This window comes from Myotis davidii, unplaced genomic scaffold (genome assembly GCF_000327345.1).
Source record: "Myotis davidii unplaced genomic scaffold, ASM32734v1 scaffold963, whole genome shotgun sequence".
NCBI classification, from domain to species: Eukaryota; Metazoa; Chordata; class Mammalia; order Chiroptera; family Vespertilionidae; genus Myotis; species Myotis davidii.
In genome coordinates, this window is record NW_006294116.1 from 1,390,528 (window position 1) to 1,398,793 (window position 8,266).

The following is an 8,266-nucleotide window of genomic DNA, read 5'->3' on the forward strand; positions in this document are numbered from 1 at the left end:
TTGGAGGCGAGACCCTCCCCAGCGGCGCAGGAACAGCAGCGACTTAGTGGCAACAAATTGCTTTGTGGTGGCGCGTCCAGGGCTCGGGAGGCGTGTGTGTGTGTGTGTGTGTGTGTGTGTGTGTGTTCGTTCGCGCTGCTGACTAGTCTATGCGTTGTTTCACCGGAAAATGAAATCAGTTCTGGGCCGAAACCGCAGGTGGCCCCTTGGGCCCGCATGTTTTGGGGGCTTGTTTCCTGGGACCCCGCGCGGTCCGCCTGGGGCAGGGTGCGCGGAGGGCTGCCGGAGGGATTTGTGAATGGTGCTCGCTGCGCGCGGGGCTGAGCCGTGCTGATGTCAGGGAGGAGGTATCCCGAGTGAGCAGAAAGGCTATTTATGGTAAAGAGTTGTGAAATTTCTCGGGGTTTCTTTCAATGTATCTGGCGCTTTACGCTCTCCCCATCTCCCATCTCTTCCCTCATTTTTCTCAGAATTAGCAGCAATTTTGCTTTTCCACCTTCTCTCGTGGGACCTGGAATACGAAGTGAATCACTTGTGTGTGTGTGTTGTTTTTTTTTAACAGGTGGAAAAAAAATGCTGCTTAGAAAATCTCGTGCCCTTTCATGTTTTTGTACTCATTCTCTACTCCTCTTAACTCTTCAGGCCATCAATAGGACCACAAGACAAAGTACCTACTTGATTTCAACAGCTTCATTTCTAATATCTTTACAGTTGAATACCTTCCCACTGAAATGTAACACATGCCGTCCGCGCCTGCACCTAAGAAGGGCTATTAAAATGATGTACACACATTTTACTGTAAAGATGTTTTTATTAAAAATGTTAGGAGGAAAGTGAAGCAGACACCTAGCTGAATTTATATTGATTACTATTGACTCAAAGCCAGCTTTTAAGAGACGATCTAAAATTCTACTAACTTAGGCTACCACAGTTTGTTTCTGTTTCTCTTTCTATTTGCTTTCTAGTAAGTACAAATTCCAGAGACATAACTTAAAGCTCAGATATGACTTGGGACAGTGTCTACCAACTAAGCTTCCACAAATTTCTGTTTGTTCCTAAAAGTTAGCAGCCTCTGCTTTTACAGAGTCGATGACTGGGTTGTGACTGAGGTGGAAGGACAGGGTCATTATTATTTTAAATTGGTATATCTCAAAGGCCTGCCGGCCAAGCACAGTCTCTATAACACTGAAGTTCCATGTTGCAACTACCCCTTCAATAATTTCATTGAGAAGAAAGAGAAGTAAACTGGTCAATCTATTGTCAGAGTGATTTGTCTATCTTTGATATTAATTAGAGAGCATCTTATTTTAATCAAAACATGCCAGTTTTAGTTTTTTCTTTTTCCCAGTGTGAAAGTAGCTTACCAGTTCCTTACCAGTCCTGTTCATTTTGAAGGCAGAGCAGAGTTAAGGATTTGTTATTTTGATTCGGTTATGTTCATATTGGTTTGAAATGCATTTTCAACATGGAACATGTGCGGTTTTATATATTACCTTCGGATGCAGGCGTAGAGTCCCACTGAGTGTTGTTACATTAACTTTCCTGAATCATTGCAATGTAGAAGAAATCACGGGGAATTTTACAATGTACTTGATAAACTGTATTGTACAATTATCAAAAAGTTATATTTATGGATATATTTTGTTTTTTGACACTCAGAGAATCGGCAACTATTTATTTTATTGATGCATTATTTATGCTGTAGGATGTAAATTTACATCAAATTCATGAAGTAGAAAATGAAAATGTATTATGTTTTGTATATAATACTCATGATTGCATTTTATTATTCAACATAGCACTCAAAATAGACGGCCTATCATGTGCAAGGCGCTATTGAAGGATTGTGGGGAACATGACTTCCTAGCTCCCTGCCCTGCAGGAGCTTACTCCCCATTTGGGAGGAATCTGAAGCTCATGCTTGGACAGAGTTAACAACTCGTGGCAATAAGAGAGTGCATGTCTAATGAGGGCTGCAGGAGTTCAGAGCATGATAATAACATTTCATACCGGGTTTTGTTTGAAAAGGCTTCTGGGGTAGGCAGACTTGCCTGGTCTTGATCTTAAAGGATAAATAGGATTAGTGGCTTATGGCTGAGAATATGAGGTACAAGAGGCAAGTCTCTTGGAATTATTGAAAAGAACAAAAGATAGGATAGTGAAGATAAGTTTGTTTTGAAATAGATGTAGCTATTGCACTTGAATTTGTTGTGCCAAGTGCAGGGTGAGTCTGTTTTGATGTACAACATTCTGTATACTCTGTTCTTGGAATGAATTGTCAGCACATATTTTGTACTTTAGAAAACAAATCTTTGACTTTATATTACCTTTTAATGGAAAAAAATGCTTGACATGTATTTGTAGACAATACTTACTCATTGAATGCTTAATATTATATTCTTCATATATAATGTATAGCTCATTAAACATGTTTTCTATAATATTTTTATTTTAAATATTAATATTCATCCATATAATAGTTAATCTATTCTTACATTATTTCCCACGAAGGAATTGTGTGAAACTATTTTAATATTGTAGCAATAATTTTAAAGATATTGTAACTATCTTCTGGTAAATAGATTGTATTAGTAATAGAAACATGTCTTCTCTCAGCATTCTGAACTTAGTTATTTTTTCTTTGTAAATATATTTATGTTTCAACATACACAAAAATTTTAAAATGCATTTCTTCATTATAAGAATACGAAGGGAAACATCTGAATTGACTTTTAGCCTGTCTTTCAATATGACTCCCCAAAAGTATGTTATGGTGATAGTAAAGAAATAGTATAAATATTGGATATGACTATCAATAAATAACAATACAATTACTTTCAGGTTAGTTGAATTAAAAGTTTCATATATATTTTGTTGATTGAATAGATAATAGTTATTACAAAAGTGAAAAACCTGTAAGTCACTAATTTCATATCTGTGCAGGAATGGGAGGATTTCCAAGTTAGAGTAAAACCAGACTATCTGTTAATTGGTCTCTTTTGAGTTTGGTTTGAAGAGTTTGGTTTGTCACAAGTGTATCACTTTGATAATGTAATCTCTCCTACTGTATGACTGACAGTTCAGTATGATTTCCCTATTGGATAATGACAAAATCTGTTGGCTTTATATTGCAAATGTACACTTCTATAAAAAATATATTATCTTCACTATGCATGACTGTCAGTTAACAATAAAACATAAAGTCTGGGCTGGGATAAGCAGTGAAAAAAGATGGGGAGATTAATGAAAAACACTATAACAAATGAAATATACTTCAATGTGTAGCTTAAACTAAATATAATATAAAAATGTAAAACTGACCAATCTAAATTGCAATGGACACAGTACCAAGATATTATCAGTTTTTATTTTACAATAATCATATTGCAATTTTTAAATTATTTATTCTGGCTAAATAAAATTCCAGATAAACAGTGATGGTCAAAAATTCATACTAGGTTCTGTGATATGATATTAAACAATTTTTTAAAAATTTCTGTTTAGAATCTAAACCTGTGAGTCACGGCCCCTTTGGAATTTGAATGACCCTTTCACAAGGGTCGCATAAGACCATCGGAAAAGACCTATATAATTACATATTGTTTTTGTGATTAATCACTATGCTTTAATTATGTTCAATTTGTAACAATGAAATTGGGGGTCACCACAACATGAGGAACTGTATTAAAGGGTCGCGGTATTAGGAAGGTTGAGAACCACTGGTTTAGATAATTGACAGATGAAGTTTGTTGTTTGGCCAAACTGTGGCTCTGTGCCTCTATTAATTTAAAACATAGCTTTTGGTTTTGCATTACTTGCACTTTATTAACATTTTTTAAATTTCAATTTAGCTGATTAAAATTTTGAATACCATGACTCTGTTCTGAAACTAAAAAAAATCGAAAGGTAATTTATAAGGAATCATCTTACAATCTAATGGCAAATTCTTAAGTTAGAGTAGTATTTCTCAAAATATGGTTCCCTGAGCAGAGCACCAGTGAATTGTTAAAATGCCAATCTCACCACAGACTGACTGGATCAGAAACTCTGGGATGGGTTCTGGGGTGCGGTCCTCTATGTGATGCTTATGCCCTCTTAAGTTTGAGAAACAATGACCTAGGCCAGTGATGGCGAACCTATGACGCGCGTGTCAGCATTTTGAAAAACCCTAACTTAACTCTGGTGCCGTGTCACATATAGAAATTTTTTGATATTTACAACCATAGTAAAACAAAGATTTATATTTTTGATATTTATTTTATATATTTAAATGCCATTTAACAAAGAAAAATCAACCAAAAAAATAAGTGGGGGGGTCCCTCCCCAGTTTGCTGACCATGGACCTAGAGTATTTATAGTGAAATGTGAAAGCTGTGTCTTCCACCTTTTGGTGTATGAGTTGATGCTCCAACAAACTGAGCACCTGGCCAGAGTGATGACATTTTTTATTAACAACAGTAATGGCCATAATGTGCTGAACACTTCCTCCATGATAAGCAGTTTATATGTTATGCCATGTGATTTATCAAAAATTATAAACATATTTTTGTGCATATTTTAGAGATGAGGAAACTGAGGCTATGTTCCTGATTTAACTCGGGGCTCAGCACGGTCTGTGCATTACCTGACCTGTTGCCATCGTATTCAGTGAGAATGTTCTTGCTTCCCATGTAACCAGAACAAGTGTTGAAGGAATTGCAAGGCTGAAGCTTTCAGCTTCTTATTGTTCTTTTCAGCACTGACATTGTGCACCCTCAGTGCCATGCAAGCAAAATTCCTTACCCATCTGTTCAGAATATTCCAAGTCATTAATGGAAATGTAAAACGTAAGCAAGTATACTTTTAAGAATAGGTGCTTGTATGTAGAGGACGTTCAAACATTAGATATTTTCCATATTTGGAGATATGCAACTTATCTTCTGGAAAGTTTCAACCAGAACTTTGAATACCTTGCTTAAGCAGAGTTGATCATGTACAGTCTATTAACCCACGTTGTCTTTGATGCGAAGGAAATGTCATATGGTAATATCATTTTAGTTTCTTTTGGCTTTTATTTTTCAACTCATTAATTTAAATGTGAGTTTAATTAATGTTCAAATGTTTGCAGAAAAGGAAATATTTAAAGACTGATTCTATAGACGTCAATGGACAATCAGAGCGTTAAAGTTGATTATTTTGAACCCCTCTAGTAGACTAATATATTTTATTGATTTTTTACAGAGAGGATGGGAAAGGGACAGAGAGTTAGAAACATCGATGAGAGAGAAACATCGATCAGGTGCCTCCTGCACAACTCCCACCGGGGATGTGCCCGCAACCAAGGTACATGCCCTTGACCGGAATCGAACCTGGGACCTTTCAGTCCACAGGCCGAGGCTTTATCCACTGAGCCAAACCGCTCAGGGCCAAACTTATATATTTTATAATGTGTTTATATTAGTCCACAATGTGAATAACAGTAGATGTCTAATATCAGGAAGAAAATAATGATTGCTTTTACTGAGTATTTCAAGTATAGCCTATTTTGTAGCTGTTGTCAGAATCTGTTTTCACTGTTGGAAAACTTAATCACTAACTGGAGTCTCAGCCATGCCCCTTATTCAGGACCAATCCCTCTATGTAGTGGGAAATTGACCTGTGTCTAGTCCAGGGGTGGGCAAACTTTTTGACTCGAGGGCCACAATGGGTTCTTAAACTGGACCGAAGGGCCAGAACAAAAACATGGATGGAGTGTTTGTGTGAACTAATATAAATTCAAAGTAAACATCATTACATAAAAGGGTACGGTCTTTTTTTTTTTTTTTTTAGTTTTATTCATTTCAAACGGGCCGGATCCGGCCCGCGGGCTGTAGTTTGCCCACGGCTGGTCTAGTCCAACACTTTGGGACTTAACATTAAGCCATTGATGCCCAACTACAATATAACATATTTATAGTAGTGATTCTTTCTTGTAACTAAAACTGATTTCTCACTTAATATTTTCTCCTGCCTCTTGAGAAATTACCCAATATCACCATTTCTCCCAGTGTTTGAGCAAAGCCCTTTTGACAGGGCCTTCTTTATGTCTTTAAAGACTAGGCTTCTCCCTCTGAAACCATCTCATTTCCGGAGTTCCTTTATATAGCAGGAGGCTGCCCACAAAATACCACTTTCCTGGATCTTTAAACATTGCCAGCTCCTAGAGGTATGCTAAATTTCCAGTACTCACTCTTGGATCTCTGTGGTGCCAGTGACTTATGGCATATTGCCATACCCCAGACACTCAGGCTGGCTGGACTTCTTGGAGTTATTTACAGCTAAGTTTTTATAGTGCTTCCTACACTAATTACAAGTCTAATTCTGGGTTCCACCCATCATTAGAGATGCCTCATTTTGCTACATGTAATCTCCCCTTACATGTCTATGCCCCACTATAGAGCTACTTCATTCACCATCACTGACAGCAAACATTTGTAAATGCTTATTATGTATAAGCCATTCTGTTTCAAAAAGAATGCACGCCCTATGGTTCCCAAACAGCATAATCCACAATAAATGAAATATACATTTTCCATGTCTTGTTTAGTACTCAAATGTGATATGTGTATACAAATCATCATAATAAAAGGGTAATATGCGAATTGACTGAACAACGGAATGACCGGTCACTATAATGCACACTGACCACCAGGGGACAGAAGCTCAACGCACGAGCTGCCCCCTGGTGGTCAGTGCCAGGCTGATGGTTGGCGAGCACAGCAGCCTGCCTCTGTGGCAGCATTAAGGATGTCCAACTGCAGCTTAGGCCTGCTCCCCGAAATGCCCCACCCCCGCCCCTGCCCAGTGCACGAATGTCGTGCACCGGGCCTCTAGTATTTGCATAATGTGCTCATTATATTTTTAGGATTTGTCTGTTTCTCTTTGTTTAGTCAGTTATTTCTAAATGATCTGGCTCTTCTCTATTCTCCATCATAACCTTCTTTGTACATATGTTTGGAATGTAGAACAGCTGAAGAAACATATTCCAGAAGGTATAATGCCTTCTTCACTTTTTATCATTCATTAATGAGAACTAGCAGTATGCCTGTGTTAAAAAAATGATTGTTAAGCCAGGTGTACTCCCTTAATTCAACTCTTGTGGGAGACTTAGTGATACATCTTTCTTATCAACCAAATTTAGACGAGCATGTCAGATTTATTTGCCTATTCACTGCAATTAGCTGTTTCACAGCAATGGGTAAATACTGTGATTCTGTTAGTGATTTGCTATTATTGTGTGTGTGTGGTTTCTTTGTTTATTGTTTGTTTTGGACAACAGCAGAAAATAGTTTATCACAAACCTATATTAGGTTTATAAATAAAACCAAGCAAGTATACATGAGTAAAGACATGGTAAAAATATGTGCAAATGTAGGCTTAAACATTATAGGCAATTCTTTCTCTAGAAACTATCTTGATTTTTGCTTGTTTGATTATTTTTTGTTTATAGTTATGCAAACTGCCAGAGCATTAAGTTTAAATATATTAAATACATTTAGTAAGTTCTCCTTTCTAACATCCAGTCTTCTTTAGGATACTTAAGAAAGACATGAAGGCAAAAAAGCATGCAAATATTCCAGAAACATCAGATGAAAAGGTTAGATAAAGGAGGTGATTTCTTTACCAATTTCTTTAAACTTGAGACCCTGAAAATTCTTCCAGGTTAGGTAAAGAAGGCAATTTCTAAACCAAACTCAAACTCATATTAGAGATCTGGACTGAGTAATTTATTTCAGCCCAGCCAGTGTGGCTCAGTGATTGAGCATGACCTATGAGCCAGGAAGTCACAATTTGATTCCCTGTCAGGGCAATGCCTGCGTACACCTGTCGGTACACCTACAGGATACCTCAAGGTGTAAATGTAGGGTCTAAGTTGATTGGAGGGAAAGTATAATATGATGGCATCTCTCTGGGAATTTTCAGGGTCTCAGGTTTAAGTGCTTCTTAAAACAGTAAGTTATAAAGACTCTATATTGCTGTTTAGTAAAGGAAGAAGTTGCCTCTCAGGATATTTCTAAGGAAAGCCAGGTTTATTGGATGATGGTAGAGAGGACACACAGCCTTGGAGATCTAATGCAGTAAAGGAATGGATGAAGTATTTTGAAATCCTTAGATTTTTTTATTTGGATGTAGTATATATTGGTAACTGAAGTTGTAGGGATCCTCTCTTCTCTTTTCCAGTCTGCCAGACCTCAGTCTCTCCAATCACTTTTGATGACAGGGAGCTATCCAGGGTACTAGACTTCCT

General features: G+C 37.3%; 1 protein-coding gene across 1 annotated transcript in view; it reads left to right on the top strand.

The window, feature by feature from the left end:
- CCSER1 (coiled-coil serine rich protein 1) overlaps window positions 1-8,266 on the top strand; it is a 666,528-nt gene that overhangs the window by 714 nt on the left and 657,548 nt on the right. The window lies entirely within an intron of this gene.